This window comes from Marmota flaviventris, chromosome 15, assembly GCF_047511675.1.
Source record: "Marmota flaviventris isolate mMarFla1 chromosome 15, mMarFla1.hap1, whole genome shotgun sequence".
NCBI lineage: Eukaryota > Metazoa > Chordata > Mammalia > Rodentia > Sciuridae > Marmota > Marmota flaviventris.
The window spans coordinates 52,690,393-52,709,930 of record NC_092512.1 but is presented as its reverse complement, the minus strand read 5'-3'; the positions used below and the strand labels follow the sequence as shown (position 1 = coordinate 52,709,930).

Sequence of the window (19,538 nt, the reverse complement as noted above, 5' to 3'; positions counted from 1 at the left end):
AGATACCTAAGGATATAATCAAGGCACCATCCAGATGACATCAGATACAAAGACTAAGAAGATAAAGCTCTAACCAGTTTATCCTAAGGGCCAGGGAATTATGAAGGTTCTTTAACTATTCTATTTCTTTGAAAAGATTAGTAGTCTTCAACCCTATCTATATATTAGAATCACTTGGGAAAATCTATGTCATATATAAATGCCTAGGCCTAACCCCCAAAGTTGGCCTAATGGTCAGGAATAGGGGTTGGATATTTGATCCCCTGTGCATTTGAACATATAATTAATTTTGAGAATCACTGAGCTAGATTGTTCATATTTCTAAATTGGCAAATGCTATGTCAAAATCTTACTCATATCTATTGCAGTATTGGGAAATGTTGTGAGTAGAGTGGGGCAACATAAAGTAGATACAGTTTATCATTCTGTTTTCCCCACAAGTCTGTACTGGGAATCACATTGACCAAACTTTTTGCTCATGTTCAGATGCTCCTCGACTTACAATGGGGTTACATTCCAATAAACCCTTTAGAAAAAAAATACCAAAAGTTGAAAATGATTCAATACCCATTGTCTACCAAACAGGGTACTGTGTTTAAGGTGGGTTATTGCTTGTTACCCTTATGGTGGTGTGGCTGACTGGGAGTAGTGGCTTATTGCTGCTGTCCAGCATTGAGTGTTACCTGCACATCACTAGCCTGGGAGAAAGTACAAATTCAAAGGACAGCTTCTACTGAAAGCACATTGCTTTCACACCATCGTAATATTGAGAAAACATAAGCTCAATCAATGTAAGTTGGAGAATGTGTATATTCTTAGAGCCCAACATCAGTCTATTCCAGAATTTGGAACACAAAGATTCAGATTCATCAGATACAGGTTTTGAGTCACGTTTTTTTTTAACTGCTATATTATTTCTACAATATTTTTTTGCATCCCTCAAAATGTCAATCTCAAAGTTATGTGGCTATTCATGATTTATTAAAGAAATTAAAATAGCATTGTTTTAAATTTCAACAAGAATTATATTAAATTTTCCAATGTGTTATTGGTGTGAGGCTCACATACCATTGTCAAAGCTGATCTAAAATACACCTGTTATCTATCCACTTGCAAAATGACCCACAATTCTTAGAGGTAAAGAGGATACAAGAAATTGACACATTACTATGATAGTACCTTTCTTTATGCTTTACGCTATTTTAGTCTTTGTATTGTTCTTCATCACTTAAATGGACACTACACTTTGTCCAGCTCAGTTTGACATTCATTGGAAGATTATCATCAGGGGCCGGGTGGGCCTGAACGCTCCAGCCTCAGCAGGTCCTGTCTCCTTGGCCATGACCTTCTGTAGGCTTTTTCATTCCAGCTTGACATGTTAGGTTTACCCTCACCCTGGAACTTTTATATTAGTTGTTTACTTTCTGGAATGATCATCCTTTAGGACATCATACAACTGGATCATCCTCGTTTTTCAGTCCTGATCCAACATCATGTTCTCAGAAGCCCTCTCTGACAAAACTACTCAATGACCTGCTGGGCACTCCCAAATGTCTTCATCTCATTACCCTGCCCTCTTTTCCTGTTAGCTGAAAGCATCTTATTTATTAGTCTTTGTGCTTATTGTCACCTTGTGCTTAATAGAATATAACCTCCAGGAGCACAGGTCTTTGCAGCTATAACTCCTGCACCTCCAACAGTATCAGACACCCAGTAAAACACTGGTAGAGTGAATGAATGCATATCTCTTCAGTCTTAGATCAGAACTGAATACAGTCCTGTATTATTTTGAGGTTGAAACTACTGATGGTTAGCAGATAATAAATGAGTAGGCACAGTTGCAATTCTAACCTACAATTCTCCATGCAATATGCACATGTTGGGATTTTAATTGGATCCACAGTGCCAGCCACTTTTTGCAGAGAAGGCAATTTGCATCCTGAGTTTCACTGACCTCTGGCTGGCTTTAAGCTTCTGCCAGAATGAGCTCCTCCATTTTGTATATTTTGCAATCTTGGCTGTTCCTTTCAATTCCCAGCAGCTAGACATTGTTTGAAACTGCATTTCCAATCTTATGTTGATGTTTTTTTTTTAAAAGACTGCTTTATTGGGAGCAACACCATGTTTATTTGGCTTAGGGCTCTCAGTATGTCATGGTAAAGTTTTTGGGTCTCTTTTCATATGTCTGGCTTGAGACAGGAGTTACACTGCAAAAAAACATTCATCTAATGTTAGTAGATTCATTACAGTCTGGGATCTTTTGTCAGTAATCTTATCCTTCCATTATTACCATGAGATACTAAGAGTACTGGCCAGGAAGTCAGTTGTAATATCTTCAGGACAAATCCTAGTGACATATGGCATAGACAGTTGGGCACTACCACTATTTTGAGACACTTCTGTTTGGTCTAGACTAGCGCTTTCAGCCATATTGATAACACACTTTGCCAGCTTTCCAAACATGTGCCTATGTTTGCATGTTGCTCTATTCAATATCATCAGTATTTCAGTTTTTCATTTCATATATAAAAGTTTATTTGATACCACTATTGAAATCAGCTGCAGTTGGATCTTGTAAAACATGCATAGTCCAGTGCCCTCACCCAGAATAAATTCCCAATAAATATTAGTCCCTTCTCGTGCTTCTCTGGCTGGTTTAATAAAATCTTATTTTATTCCAAAACATACTTAAGGAATCTGCATCTTACTGTATTTAAAGGAGCTGATTCTGATATTATAATTTATCATTTAAATTTAACTGATGAGAATAATCTGATACTAGCTGTACATTTATATACATTGAGTAATATTATTAACACAAGGACATTCTTCTGAATCCAGTAGGTTTTTTTGGGGGGGAGGGGTACTGGGGGGTTGAACCTAGGGCCACTTAACCACTAAGCTACAAGCTCAGCCCTTTTTAATATTTTTTATTTAGAGACAGGGTCTTGTTGAGTTGTTTATGGCCTTGCTAAATTATTGATGCTAGCTTTGAACTTGTGATCCTCCTGCCTCAGCCTCCCAAGCTTCAGTGGTTAATTTTGACATGGTGAAAAGAGGCACAACCAGATATGGTGTTGTGTAATACAACAGGAAGTCAAGGGCACTAGCTAGAAAGTCTAGTTGTAATGAGAATGTGAAATAGCATTCTATAACTTGAATGATCAAACATCATGGATTTTGTCTACTCCTGCCAGTCAACTCACATGCAGATAATTTCAAAGTTTTTGCATAAATCTCTAGAGTTTTCTAACCACGTAAAAATATCAGACCAAATTTTAGACATGGTCCTTATATAATTATCCATAATGATTATCATCCCTGTATTAATTTAAAAGGCAGACATATGGGTAAGAGGAAGATGACAAACACATTTCATTAAACACTCCCTGAGTTTGGTTCCTCTCCTCAGCTAGGAGATATTGTAGTTCCTTAAGGCTCAGGCTTAGTCTCTTTTCCATACTTTGCTCTATGCTATCTTCGTGGATGAAAATATGCATTACCTATAATAATGGCTTTGATTCCCATCAGGTGGCCTCGATTCCCAAATCTGGATCTCTAGCCAAGGCTCCATGAACTGCAGTGTCCATATGCAGCTGGCACCTGAGCTCTCCATCTTCCCATGCCTAGGGGTCATGGCCAAGCCTACAGAAGGTCATGGCCAAGGAGACAGAACCTGCTGAGGCTACAGCGTTCAGGCCCACCTGACCCTGTTTGTTAATGGAGCCACATTAAGCTAGGTGCTCTAGGGTGAATCCTCTCTCAGCTTCCCTCCATGTCTAATTCCACGTCAAGCCCCCTCAATGTCATCCCTTAGCTGACTTTCAAATGCAGGTCTTCAACTCATTCTTGTCTCTGTACGTGCAGAGCCAGCTCTCTCCCTGGTCCAAACCACCAGCTTCTCTCAACTTGGCTACTGCAGGAGCCTACTGGTTTCTTGCATTCACAATGCAGCTCTCCAGCCCCTTCTCTAAACCTCTGCCAGACAGATCTCAAAATGAAAGTCTGATCACACCAAGCTTACAGCTTAAAACCCTTTAACAGTTTCCCATTGATCAAGGAATAAAGAAAATGCAACCATATAAAACCAGCCTGCAAACTAAAGGCAACTGGCCTTTTGCCTACCTTCCCTCTCAACTTATTGCACTTTCTCACTGTTTATCATCCTGGCTACTTCCTCTAGAATTTCTCCTTCCCTACCACAGGCTTTCCTCAGTTAAAAAAAAAAAAAAAAACACAAAACTTCTCAGATGTTGGGTAGTCTTCCCAGCACAAGGTCATTGCCCATTGCTGTTGGGCTTCTTCCATAGCATCTCATTTTCCTAGCCTACCTAATACTGGTGAATCAATTCACATGCGTCATAACTGCCAGACTGTGTGGAAGCCTTACCATGAAATCAAACCTGAGACGGCAGAGCGGGACACTGCATCTTTTCATCTTGGGTCTGTGCAATCTCACCTGCTGTCACCCATGCTTGATCTTGCTGGAGCTGGAGACCCTCGCCAGGATTTGATCCTGGTTTGTTTTCACCGTTAGTTTTAAATGAAGTCATATTTAAAAAGAGGGTCCATTTGTATTATGTGTTTTCCCCAAAGCCCAGTATTATAAATGATCAAATAATGCTTCTGATTATCTTGTAGTAGACAATCATTTTATAAACTTTCAAGTTCAAAGTTCCACAGAACTATTTCCTCAAACCAATAATGGACTGACAAAAAGCATTTGGATTAGACTGACTTGGCATTATAATAAAAAAGGCACTAACAGCATCGTCAATAACACTGGGATGACAAAACAGTATAGTGAACACACACGGGCTGAGGAGCTGAACAGAGAGAAGGGAAATCCTGCTCAGCAGAGATGTCACCACATGCTCAGGCTGAATTTCCTAACCTTCATCTTTCTACGCACCTATAAAGACCCAAGAGCCTTCTCCAGCCACCACCACCACAACTGCTCCAACTCAGGACAACTATTTTAACTAGTTTTATGTAAAGTTTCAGCTTATCAAACATTTTCACAGATTTTCCTTTGTGAGGAGCTCAAAAGTCTTGTAAGAAATTGGGGGTGGGAAGTGTTGTCATTTTCGTTTTTAAATCATTATGGGTGTTTTACAAATGAAGAACCAATGTGACAAAGAGATTCCGCGGCTGCCTGAGCCGAACAGGCTACCCAAGGGAATGCCCAATCCAGACTCTTACGTTCCTTCCTGAGGATACATTTGTATTTGTAGAAATGTCGTTCTGCAAAGTGAAGTTTTTGCCCTAAGCCAAGAGGACACAGATCAGACAGCTGCCACGATCATAAACCGCAAAGCCACAGGAGCCTGGCAGATAGTACACACACTGGGGAGGGCTGGTGGATATTAAACTTTCTTCCCTTTGCAAAGAAACACCATCTATCCCATTTTTATTGAAAGACATGGCCTACTTATTTTATCTTTTATTTTCCTTTTGCCTTAGCACTACCTAAAGAAAACCATGGCACAAAAATAAGGAAAATGATGATTTCAACTTCATGGTTGGGGATTAATGGCAGAGTGGGGCTGGGCAAACCATGATCCCCTCCACTCACCTCAGGTGTTGTTTTAAAAAAAGTAAGGGACATAGTTCAAGAGTTTCAAAAAGTAAAAGAATGGGGGCCCATGACAGTGTCTACCAGTGAGAACTGTGTCAACACTGGCGAGGTGTAGTACTTATGTTTTACTAGTTGTTTAAAACACTGAAGACAAAGCAGATTAAGCTTACCAAAATTGATGGCTTTCATCTGCATAGGATTTCCAACCATTTTTGACATGAGGTGCTTAATATAAATTCTTTACAGAAAAATATTAAAAATCTTAGACTGTTCAGAAATCTTTGAGATCTAATTTAGGAGATTATCATTTATTTTCTTATTTATTAAAAAAAATCACTGCAATAATTTAAAACTATTCTAGAGTATGCAAGGGTAAAAATTCTCTTATCTTGGGCTTGTAAAGCTATACACAACTTCTAGTTTTGCAAACACATGTCAAAAATGTGGAATTCCCCTCAAAGATCTATGCATAAATAGAGTCATCAAGTTTAGACTCTGAAGCCCCAGATGGTCTATCGGTATCAACAGAAACCACTTTCCTTGCCAACACAAATTTCATAAATGAGAAATCATTCTCAGGCCCGTGAAGGCAGGCATGTCAAGTCTACAAATACTTATTACTCTATTCTCGGTATCATGGTAGGTACTTCATTACATGGTCCATAAAACATATTTTAAAAACAAAGAGTGAGTGTTCAAAACGACCTGCTTATTCTTTACAGCAAAGGCACTGAAGCCCTTCTAGAAGGACTGACTGTACTCATGTGTGTTTGGGTGAGGCAGGGGGGTGATGATAGTGGCGACCGGTGGCCTTCAAAAGCAGAAGCAATACCCTCAGTAGAACTCTTTGGGTCAGGTTTCTTAAATATTTTAACCTACATCCTTCCCCCCCACCCACTTTCTGATTATCTCAATTTCTGAAATTAAATATTTGTGCTGTTGTTAATAATCTAATAACTATAAATGTGATCAACAGCTATGTAAACCTAAGTGGAATTATATGATCATTACTGACGCAATAAGGAGTTTAGATGAGGTTTTTGAGGTTTACGGCTTCAATAGCTTCCCCTTGTTGCTCAGAAAAGAAAGTAGAAGAGATGGGATATAAGACACAGATCTTAATCACTCCACGAGAACTTTCTGAAATTGTCAGAGGGACTACGGGACAATGAGATCTCAGTGTTTGAAAATCTCAGACAACAGGTGACACATAACTCTCTGAGGTTCTTGCTGTTGGGGGAATCAACAGAATGTAGTCAAGAGGCAGAGCCCAATGAACACCTGAGATTGCTTTAAGGAGTTCCAATAAAAGTGCCATCCCTGTAAAAAAAAAAAAAAAAAAAAAATGCCGACACCATCCTCCAAGAACACTGACCATGATTCTACCCTACACATTTAAAAATGACTTTTGGTGTTCTATTTATTTCAAAAAAGACAGGTATTTTTTTGATTCAGTTCACATCACTGATTAGAGATATTCCAGCTGCCAAGTAAATCTCCACTGAATGCAATTTATGATGTTCAAGAACAATTTATGGATCAATCTGGAACTACATGGGACTTAGCTGGTTTTGTGAAAATACTTATAGTGCTGAAAGAAATCAATAAAAATTTATTAAGATTGTCATTCTTTGCATAGGTTTTGAAATACATTCTTTCTCCTTATTTAAAAAAAGCCTTTAATATCCCTGGAGTTGAAATATTGTACTTTACTGCTCTGGTCTTTTGACCCCTCACATAGTGCTATTGCCAGGCTCTGTCAACCTCACCAGGTGATGACATCTGGATTCTGTGCCAAGATACTCATGCACTCAGAGGTCATAAACATGTCCCTATTTCTATCATCTTTCTGCAATAGGTAAAGAATACATAGCATTCACCCTTCCTTAGTAGAATCAGGAGGCTCAACTGATAGTCTCTGAATGCAAGCAATTAAATAATCTGGCTGAAAATCTGATTTTTAATATATAAGCATAAATTAATAGCTTTCATGTATTGAACATGCACTATTTGCCAGATACTTTTGAACTTGGTGCCTTGCCTAAAAAAATCAAGTTACATCTAACTTGCTCTTCACAGGATTGCTGTGGGCCATTGGTAGGAGCAGAAGATTGTATGGATGGCCATAAGCCTTCCCCTCCCTGTATCCTCACTTACTGCAATATGACTTTGTAGCTCCTTTAAGCAAGAAATGCTATCTGTTTTTCTACTGTTTTACTGGGCGCCCTCTGTGACTCACTTTGGACTATGGAAGACAGTGGAAGCAACAGTGTGTCAATTCTGAACTACCCATAAGCTTTGCAGGCTTCCACTCTCATTCTTGGAACTTTGCTGATCCCCTGTGTGAATAAGCCCAGTCTGGCCCACTGGATGATGAGACAGGCAACCCAGTTGTCCTCACTATCCCCTAACGGTCAAGCAGTCCCCAGAGGCAGAGACACCAAGCAAACTGTAAACTGACCATAGACTCATCCATAAACCCAACTGAGAAAACCTGTCAGGAAACCACAAATCAGGAGCTAAGCAAATAAAAGGTATTTAAGCTACAAAGTTGTGACGTGGTTTTTCATATAGCAAAGGCAACTGGCGCATAAGCATTGTTGGCCTCACTATACTAAACAGAGGCTCTGTAACTTGCAAAGCTCAACCAGCGGGTAAATGGTAAAGCTATCAGGTTATCACATTTGCTTTAAAGGCCCATGCTCTGAAGTCACACCCCTGTTTTTATCTAAATAAGAAAGTACGTGTGGAGAGCCTTCTACCTATATTTGGTATTGGGTTAGACATTTTCTCCATTTAGGGAGCTAACAATCCCCATTTTGTATTTCACTAATGAAGCTGCAATTTGATGGCCTTACTCACACTATTGCCTCTACCTGAAATGCATTTTCCACTTCTTTGTATCTTTGAAATCTGCTCCAATGTAACTAGCTTGCAGGAATCTTCCATAAATGTCCCAAGATAAAATTAAACTTTTCCACCTTGTGATTGATTGCAAAAATAACCACAATTGCTCAGTCCTTCCTTTCTTCTTACAAAGTGACTTTTTTAGTACTTTCTATCAAAAGATGAGATCTATTTCCCCACCCCCGGAATTCAGACTGGCCTTGTGATTTGCATTGGCCAAGAAACGTGGCAGAGGTGACAATGTGCTGTTCTGAGTCGAGGCCTAAGGTATGTTGGATACTGCCATTCATTTTTCAGAATCCTAATTCCTCCTCTCTAACAAACCTGAGCTGGCCCTGCTGTGAGATGAGACCACAAGGACCAGAGCTTGGGCCGCCAGTGTGTCTCAGCTAAAGGCCTCAGACACGTGAGGATCCTAGCCAAGATCAGCAAAGCCAAACCACCCTGAGCAGTGTTGCTCACAAGGGAGACCAGCTGAGCCCAGCCTGAATTGCCCCATCACAGAGTTAAATGGTCATTGAAAGCGACTACTTGTGCTGAAGCAATAGATAGGGGGTATCTATTGTACTTTTTGTGTAAGGGATTCTTTGTGCTTTTATGGCATTTTCAAACTTATTTTTTGAATATCCCATGTATTCAATAAATGTCAGCGAATGAATGAGTGGATGGGTGACTAAATATTCAATTACACGGAGGTAAGCTTTTTTCTAACAAAACAGAACTCTGACTCTTTATTTTTATTTTGGAATGAATAACTACTATCTTTTCGGGCTGTGAATTAGAGCAATGTTTAGCATGGGGCCCAACACTTAGCAGGTGTGCTCAATAGATGTTCACTCCCATTGATCCTGTACGTGAAATAAGATGCCCAACAAAGAAAAAGCCAAAGCAAACATCATGCATTGAGACATGCGGTGCATTTTTCCTAAATGCTTTTGAAATCAGGACAAACTTTCCTGGTTATTGCTGGATGGAGATTTAGGGCAAGTGACATGCTGCTTTGTTTTCTCAGCTATTGGTAAGCTTCTTTCTCTTTGAAAATATATTCCTTTAAATGGCTTCATGGCCCCTTAGGCCACCTAAGCACAAAAAGTAGGAAAGTTCCAATAGGAAAAGGCTGTCTCCAGAGGTTTTCCTGCTTTCTCTAGGCTAGGAGTTTTCTTAGTTTGGGATGCACATTGGGAGCACCTAGAACACTTTAAAAAAAACACTTCAGGTGGTGAATGCCTGTAATCCTAGCTACTTAGGAGGCTGAGGCAGGAGGATTGTGAATTTGAGGCGAGCCTCAGCAACTTGGCAGGACCCTGTGTCTCTTTCTCCCCCACTTCCTCCCTCTCCCTGCCCTCATGAAACCACAAAACAAAAGACAAAAAAATTAATAAGAAAGAAACAACAAAAAAGACCTCCAGAGATTGATTTAATTAGTCTGAGGGTACAGCTTGCACATGGGGACTTACAAAAGCCCCTTGGGTAATTTTACTGAATAGTCAAAGTTGAGAAATGCTATTCAAACTTTCCCCAGAGTATTACACCAGTAAAATGGTTACGATTGAATTTAACTTTAAAGGCAATCCTAAATAAACCTTCTTTTTTATATGTCTCTAATCAAAACCCAGCGCTGAAATACTATAGCTGGAAAATAATTTCTTATAATAGACAATGACTGGCTCAAAAGGAATTAAGAAATAATTATCAGATGAGCAACTTCCTGATGATTAATTCAACAAACATAATATGAACACTTGGCAGGGTATTAAATGTCTTAAAAGCCTTAAACATAATTAGGTATTCAAAATTTTACTGGCCTAAATTAAATAACACATAACACTACAGGTTATATTAAATAATACATTGAAGCTAAACTGCATTTAAGTGTACAATCTTAAAATATATTCAGAGAAAGATTTAAGAGAAACCTTTATCACATTATCACATGAATAAAAATACTTTGTTACAAGTCAAGGTACAATATTTTTAAGTGATTTTGGGTTCAAATTTAGGAAGGACATTTAAAAAAAAAACCAGATCTCATCTTCCTAGCACATAAATGACATGGCAACAGCGTTATTTTCAGCAATTGATTATTTTTGATACTGTTCAAGTGTTGAAAAATGACAAATAATTTTGTTATAAACTATGTTATGGCATGCAAATTGCTTTAATGCCAAAATTTCATTCTCAATAAATTCAGTAACTGTAATCATTAATGGATGTCCAACTCATATTCAGCATGAGAATTTTCCAAGTCAAAGGCTTTCTAGGAGAAAAATCTGGTTTGACCTTCTGACTTCCAAGGAAGGGAAACAAGACTCAGAGAGGTCAGGCAATGTCCCCAACAGTGCCTGAGTGGCTGGGGATCCAGCCCCAATTGGCTGAGGCTTCCTTCTCTTTGTCTCTATAGGAGCATCTGTAAGATAATGTCAAAGTGTAACCCAGTCTTACAAAAATGGGTGGTAGAGCTGGATTTGATCCCCAGATTTTGCCAAGTACTTAGATTTTGCCAACCTCTGCTATTTGTAGTTATGTTCATTACAGGATTTTGGCACTGAGAGAAATTATCACTTTCTACCCCAAATCTTATTATAAAACAGTCTGAATTCAACTATCATCATTTAATACATAGGTATAAATACATTTGCTGTATTTTTCTATTTCTATTACATTAGCATGTTATAACTAAAGAACCAATATTGGCACATTATTATTACGTACAGTTCATACTTAGTTCAGATTTCTTAGTTTTTATCTACTGTCCTTCTTTTGTTCCAGTAAGGTACAATAGGATGCCATATTACATTTAGTTTGCCCTATTTTGCATTATTGAGAGGGAGGGAAAAGGAGAGAAACAGACAGATACCGGCATGCACATACACACATACAGAGACAGAGAAAAAGAAACACGGATATCTCTCACTTACTTTGAAGCCAATTAAGGCCAAAATCCTACAAATTACTGTTCTCATGTTCTCTAATATAAAAGAAAAGGGCATATGTTAATGAAGTAATCCAGAGTTTTAATAATGAGAAATACATTGGGATAAGAAAAAGGTCAGGTTAAAAAGAATGTGATATTTGGAAAGATGTGGCAATGTGGTCCCTGATTTTAACATGGAATAATGAAATCTACAAAGCAAGAAATGGGGCAGAGTAGCATGAGAACTTAAAGTAGTAACAGGCAGTTCACATAAAACCATAGTTATATGGTGCAATTTGCCATCATTTACTTTAGGGAAGTTTGCATTTTTAAAACCCATAGAGATTCAGAGATAGTTTCCTTGCCAATATTTATGTAAAACATTTTCCAAACAAGACTGATTTATCTTACTCTGAAATGAATTGTTAGATCACAACAGAGAATGTTAAAGTGTTTGCATCCCTTATAGAAATGCCAAACATTTTACTCTGCCTGATGCTGTACTATAAATAGGGAGATTCATTCAAACGCTAAAAATGTTCAAGTTGCCAAACAGTTCTTTAGCATCTACTTCCCAGTACAAATGACTTGTTCTTCCAAAGTTTGAAACTGAAAGCTAGTTGCAATTTAGAGAAATGCTATGGCTTACTTCAACTGATGAAGTGTGAAAGACACTTCGTTTATGTGTATTTCTTTTTGTTCAGATCATGTTAACTGAATTGCTTCTTTAGGCATTTACTAAGGTTTTGTTCAATAGGAGCTATTCAGATGAGAGTTGGGCCTTTAGCTAAACAACTGGATCAGCCAAGGAACATCAGTATTGTTGGAAAATAATGATGCAGATTGAAATTAGTTCGAATTTTGTTAGTTCTGCTTGGATGTAATACTAGATATAAAATTTATTTATTTATTTTACATCTAGTAAAAAAAAAGGAATAGTAAAAATCAGAATGAAACCTAACAAACTCACCCAACAAGATGATACAAATAAGACCCTGATATCCATGAGGAAATTAAAATGAAACTCGAAGAAATTTTAATGGATTAAGAAAAATAGGACTTCTTAGGAAGAAATCACCTTTTGTGGTCAAAAGAACAGTAAATGGGGGAATTGTCATTGATTTATGATTGGTATTTGAAAACAAGTATAGATCTCTCTATGTATCTTGTAGAGAGAATATAAATAGTACAGAGATTTGTCTAAGATATTTAAAGCCAACATTGACTTGAAGAAGTGATGACTGGGACAGGAAACTACAGGAGATATGTGACAGAGTGAGGCAGGGCAAGGATAGCTCTGTGACATTTTCTTGCAATCAACTGACTATCCCAGGGGTCTTCGGTCTTCCTTCCACAACTGAACAGACCTCCCACTACCCAACTGTAGTCATGTACTCAAAAATGGCGAGATTCCCCCTTAAATGGAATCCAAATAATTATCAGAACATTTTTTTCTTAGCGTTATTAAATGTGTTTTAATACTACATATATTGATTTGCTAGATATTTTTTAATACTAGTTATACTTTGATGTGCTTAGTTAATATTTTGCAAGCCTCTGCAAAATAATAAAATATCTACTATTTTATAGTAAACTAGAGTAGACAGATGTATGATTTTATAATAGTTTATAATATAATAATCATAATTATAATAATTTTATAGATGTAAAATTTTATAATATATAAGAAGTGACTTACGTAAAATTATTTGATGTTAGGTAAATTACTATTAATTTTATTACCAAGTTAATTGAAATACAAACTTTATTATATTTTGAGGTTTTCCAACTCAAAGCTACTTATTTACTTTAAATTCATTTTTAAATGAAACATATGACATGCAGACAATTTTTGAAATTGTGGCATTTTATTTTTGATTTGAGGAATAATTATGCAAGTTTAAAGCTGTATTTAATATGTCACAATATCAAAATAGATGTTATTTTTTATTAACTATTGTTTTGATACTTTGCATTTTGGACAAAGATAATCACCCCATAATATTTTTTGCATTTTATAATAAAAATGAGACAAGATGAAAAGTTCTAGGCTGCTGTTTTAGTGAAGTATTTCTCTGCAATTGATACAAACTGTGACTATGTTATCAGCTAGCCAGGGAGAGCCTAAGACAGATATGGAGACACATAGGCGTGCGCGCGCACACACACACACACACACACACACACACACACACAATGTCCTCAGACACCTGGGGCTATGAGGCACCAGTACATTGTAAAGTTCCTGTACTCAGGGATTAATGCAGACACAGAACTTTAAGAAACAGAAACACCAGGCTCCATCATGTTTCTGTTTCTGCCCAGTTCCCACTCCAGGATTTGCATAGTGCTTTAAACCTCTGCTTTTGCAGTTTTGCCTTTACAGTTCTGGACGCCATGGGTGTGGCTCCCTCTCTCACCATTCTTAGCAATGCACCTCTAATGGCATGCTACATCTTTAAATGTTATTTTTCTCTTAGGGAGCACACACATGCTCCTATGAATCACCAGATAATGGGTATGAGTTAACAGTCATTGACACCAACATGGATGTTAATGTACAAAGAGCAAAGTTAAAGCAGTCTGGTGTGTTCACAGTATTTCTAAACTTGCATGATTTTAATTCTTGTTAGTACAGTATTTAGATAGGCATACCACTCTCTTAAAGACCTTTCTCCTATAATACATGCATAATGCAATGTGAAGAAAGGAATTGCTGAAAGGAAAATTATTTCCCCAAATTATGACTTGCATCTCAGTATTGAGTAGCTATTAAAATATACTTTTAAAAAATCCCTAAGCTGATCTATTCCTTAGCATTTTAAGATTTCCCACTGCTTTTCTATTTTCCCATTCTGTATGCACAGCACAGATTCCTGCCAGGCCTATTACAGTGAGCAAACAATGTCCTCTCTGTCAGAACAGAGAATGAATAGTGTCACAAAATTCTCCTCTAATGTACAGCCTACGTTCCCCTACCCATGCTTTTCAAAAGAGAATAACCAGGATGAGGGCTGAGGAGGAAAGCCGGACTCTCCCCTTGCCATCTGAAATTGCCTTCTAGAACACTAAGGAATAAAGCATGTCAACCATATATTAACTTCTAAACAGAGAGTTGACAAGCACTTTTTCTTTTAAATTGGATCATGTATTTTTGCATTTCTGTGTATATGGGTATGCAAACATCTTTATCAGGAAAGGAGGAGACATTTTATCAGATAAAGTTTTAGGGCTTAGCACAAACAGCTTTTCGCTACAAACTGAGCAACAACAGGGGAACTTCATAGAAACAACACAGCAATTTGTGTTAAAATATTGGCAGCTAATTCATGAATGCTGAAGCTATGAATTCAGCGGCTTTTGTTCAAGCCTTGATTCCTGCTCAGCTCATGATTCGTAAAGAACTTGCAGCGAGTCCTCTGAAACACAATATGATGCTGACAGATTCCTCTTTGGAATCAGTATCTGTTCGTCTGTCTGTCTGTCTCTCTCTCTCACACACTCTCCCTTCCCATAAGAGACATTAAGGGTATGATCTTCTAAAAACAAGAAATTCATGAAGTATTTCTTGTGAAACAATGAAATGGCATTTTCATAGAAAAACATGGGTTTCCTTAAACTCTACCTTATTTGTAAGTTTCAGTTGGTGTAAAATATGATGATTCAGGTTTTTCTGCCTTGTGACATGAATACAGGATTTATTTTATTTAACCCTCAGGGGAATTACTTCATAAAGGTAGAAATGCTATTTTTATTAAAAAAAAATCAAACCCCACTGGCTTTTGTTTTCGTGAATATCTGCAACAGAAAAAAGTCCAGCTTCCCCTTCCTTCACTTTCCCACACATTTGCAGTCCAGCCCAATAAGCTTCCAGATTCTGATGGCATTCTCCTGGTAACACATTTAGCAGAGGCTGCAGGACACCCCAACAACTCTGCTTTCTTCTCTCTCTCTCCTCTCACACCGCCCTAGGTCTGTATTAGACTAAACAATTAAACCTTTGTGCTGTACAACTGCAATCAGAAAATTCTAATGCTGTATCCCTTATTGGTACAACGGTAATATTTACCTTGGAGCAATGTTTGTCCAAAAGAGTATCCCAAATTCTGGCAACACCTCCTTTGGAAGCGTTGTTATGGCAAGACTCTCTCTTCTTTCTTGGACTAAAACCAAAAAGAAAGTTAGAAAAAAAAAAAAAAAAAGGCAAATGGACACAGGCTGTGAAAGATCCTTGCCCTGTTCACTCTAAAAATGTTGGCATATTTATGCCAAATATTGAGCTTTATATTCCTTCCTAACCAAAGCAAACACAATGTTTTAACTTCTCAACAGTCACAACTACAAATAGCAGTGAATGAATATAATACTTTCTCTATCATAACGGCCAAGTCAGTGTTTGATCAAATACAAATTAACTTACTTGCTCTTTCCATGTTTTTCCAAGTTTATGACAAATAAATCTGTGTTTCTATAGTAATATTAACACTGGAATAACTTATCTGAATTTGAGCTAAAAACAAGCAATTTCTTTGAAAAGAGCCATTTATGAAAGCTATCTATGGCAAGATAAGCTGTGATTCAGTTCTGGAAATTTCTTAATCAAGGGAGACTAGCAGGACCTGATGACGACTGGTGGATCTAATCCCAGGTCATTCCTTAATTCTGCCCTAGAAATGGGGAAGACACAAAATGGAGGAGACTGTCTTCTTCTGATTTTTCAGCTGCCAGTCCTGTCTGTGGTTCTGCTCAACTGTTGCCCAACTCTTCCTCCATCCCTGATTCCCTCTCTGGTTCTCTTTCCATAAAGCATCTTGTGCATTGAACGTTTATGTAAAGACACCACCTCAGAAGCCAATGAGAGGGAGGAGGGGATGGGGAGGATGGAATGAATGAAGGAATAAATGTGTTCACACTCTAAGGAGAATATCCTGGTTGAGGACTAAGATCCAGACCCTCTCCATGACATTAGCAGACTGAGGCACAACTCCTGATTTTCAATATAAAACACTGGGTAGAACACGAAGCTTTCAGATTTGCATCTACTGCTATATTATCATCTCAGACTGAATGCCTCTTTCTTCCAGAGTCAGCAGATTATTTATATTATCTGAAGGTACATCTCTTGTTTCCCTGCCAGTTATCAAGAGGGAAACGCTGCCTTGTTTGCTGTTGCGTTCAGCTACGTTATTATTTTCTTATTTTTCAAAATAAATCTAAAAAGATCAGAACAACACACACAATCATGAGCTGTCTGCCTCCAACCTGACTTCAGGTCTTTCTACTGTCAATCACGCAAGGTAGGAGGACAGGGCTTCACTGGGAGAGGTGCTTGACAGATCAGTGCACTCTGAAGCCATTGTTTTGTGTTTTCATTAGATTTCAAATCAAACCTCCTTCAAACCCCCACCACTCAGGCATATTGAGATGTGGATTCCAACTGTACGCCTCTCCAGTTTTCTATGATAATGGTCAATCCCAGAGAAGTCTCTTGAATTAGTTAGCTGGGTAGTTTAATTACCCAAATTAAATTACTGCAATAAAAATAAATATTTTTCTTAAAATGACAGATTATATTAATATATATTAGAAATAATATGTTAATTATTTCAGTAGTTTTTCTATTACTCAATGTGAATAAAGAGCCAGATTTGAAAAACACAACTTGACAGTTAATTTAATGATATAAAGGTGGAATGTAATTTGGCATTTTCAAAACAGACATTTCGTGAATTAAAAATGTTCCAAGGAAATGAGGTAATCAGGACAGTTATGGTTCTATCATAAAGACAGACATACAGACCAATGGGACAGAGTTCAGCCTCCACAGAAATAATCCCACATATTCATAGTCCTTTAATTACATGGTGAGTTGATTTTTAAAAATTTTTTTGGATAAAGGTCCTAAGACTGTTAAATGGGGAAAGAACTGTCACTTCAACAAATGCTTCTGGGCAACTAAATAGCTATATGCAAAAGAATAAAGTGGGATCCTTAACTCAGACCATATAAAAAAGTTCACATAAAATGGAGAAAATACCTAAATGTGAGAAGTAAAACTACAAAACTCTTACAAGGAAACATAGAGGTAAATCTTCATGAGTTTAAATTTTGACAGTGGGGCTTTAGATGCACCTCAAGGTACAAGCAATAAAAAAAAGAGATAAATTGGACTTCATCCAAATAAAAATAATTGTGCTTTTAAAAGTACTATCTAGAGAGTGAAAGACACACAAGGAATAAGAGAAAATATGTTCAAATCACCTGATATGGCACTTGGTTAATACATCTAGAATACATAAAAATTCTTATAACTCAATTAAAAAAACCCAAAAGAAAATGGGAAAATGGTAAAATGGAAAATGGGCAGATAGATACTTCTCCAAAAAAGATATATAAATGACCAATAAGCACATGCAAAGAGCTGAGTACGGTAGTGCATGTCTATATCCCAGCAACTTGGGTGGCAGAAGCAGGAGGAACACAAGTCCAAGTGGCAGCAATATAGCAAAAACCCTTGGCAACTTGAAATAAAAGCATAATAAAAAGTAAAAAGGACTGAGGATGTAGCTCTGTGATAGAGCACCCCTGGGTTCAATCCCCAGTGACAAGAAAGAGGGAGGAGCATGCAAAGATGCTCAACATCATCATCAAGTAAATGCAAATTAAAGCCACAGGAGAATGAGAAATTATACTCCATCTATATATGATGCATCAAAATGCATTCTACTGTTATGTATAACTAAATAGAACAGAAGTTTTAAAAGCCATAAGGAGATATCACTTCATATCTACACCCACTGACATAGGCAAAATAAAGATACCTAAGATAATAATGAGGGTCAGGGAGGCTATAGAGAAATCGGACCCTCACAGCCTGTTGCTAAGAGGATAAGATGATGCAGCCACTTTGAAAATTACCTAGCAGTTCTTCATCACTGTTAAACATGGAGTTATCATTTGACTCAACAGTTCCAGTCCTAAGTATACACCAAGAGAAACTGCAAATTTACGAACACAAAATCTTGTACATTGATGTTCATAGCAGCATTATCTAGAACAGCAGAAAATAGAAAACAACCCAATGTGAATGGATAAACAAAATTTGTTATAATCACACAAAAGAATCTCATTCAGCCATTAAGTGGAATGAAGCATGGACACATAGTATAACATGGATGTATTGTGAATACAGAACACACAGCAAGGGGAAAAAACCTGTATATTATATGATCCTCTTTTATAAGAAATGTTCAAAATGGGCAAATACACAGAGATGAAAAGTGGATTAGTGGTTGCTTAAGGCTAGGGGCAACGGGGGGATAGAGAGATGATGACAGCCAAGGGGTGATGAAAATGTGCTAAAATTGATGATTGTACAACTCTATACTAAACCCTATTAAATTGCATACTTTAAATGGATGAATTGTAAAATATGTGAATTGTATCTCAATACAGCTCTTACCAAAAAAGAAAAAAAAATACAAGGGACTTTATAAGATCAGTCATTTTCCAGATTAATCTTAGAGAAATGTGGCAAACCCAAGTTTAATTCTAGCTGGACTGATGGAGTTGTGGCACTGAAGCAGATCACCTAGCTCCACTGAAAACTATCATGTTCTGACTGAGACCATCTGAGTATAATTCTGCATGGACCAAATGTTCCTTCAGGTCCCCTGTAACCTGCCTGACTACCTCTACATGTGGATAGTAGTTCACCACTGCAAATGATTACTAATTCAATCAAACAGAAACCCATGCATTCAATATTCATTTTTCTGTTGTGTGGAATTTTACAAATCCTGGAACCAGCTATCTACTCAAGTATGACTGATCCCCCCACCTACATATACTCAGTCAGAGGAACATCAAGTTCGACATCTATCCCATTGACAGCTTTCGTGAGGGCTGTTAGCAGGTTTTCATCCTTGACGGTGACACTCATAATATAAGAACAAAACAAGGGCGTTCTGGGAGTTCACGATATGGTTACCCAACTAACCTAAAGGCCTGTTCTGACTAAAGCCACACAGAGGAAATGAAATAGAGTTTAATTTCTGGGCCACTGGGACCATGATGGATGAGATCTGCACCTGACAGATGGCCTAGTCTGAGCTTCGGCTGACATTGCTTCCATTCCCA

The 19,538-nt window shown here is 37.6% G+C and overlaps 1 protein-coding gene across 10 annotated transcripts in view; it reads right to left on the bottom strand.

Moving 5' to 3' along the window:
- Pag1 (phosphoprotein membrane anchor with glycosphingolipid microdomains 1) overlaps positions 1-19,538 on the bottom strand; it is a 134,402-nt gene that overhangs the window by 38,622 nt on the left and 76,242 nt on the right. For 7 of the 10 annotated variants that reach the window (XR_011704683.1, XM_071602267.1, XM_071602270.1 and 4 more), the window contains one exon: positions 15,469-15,562. The exons of 2 other annotated variants lie outside the window; for them this stretch is intronic. The gene's annotated coding sequence lies outside the window, so the exon portion shown is untranslated. Of the gene's footprint in view, positions 1-15,468; positions 15,563-18,317; positions 18,451-19,538 lie in introns of all 10 variants that reach the window. One more of the 10 variants, XM_071602272.1, reaches the window with a different exon arrangement.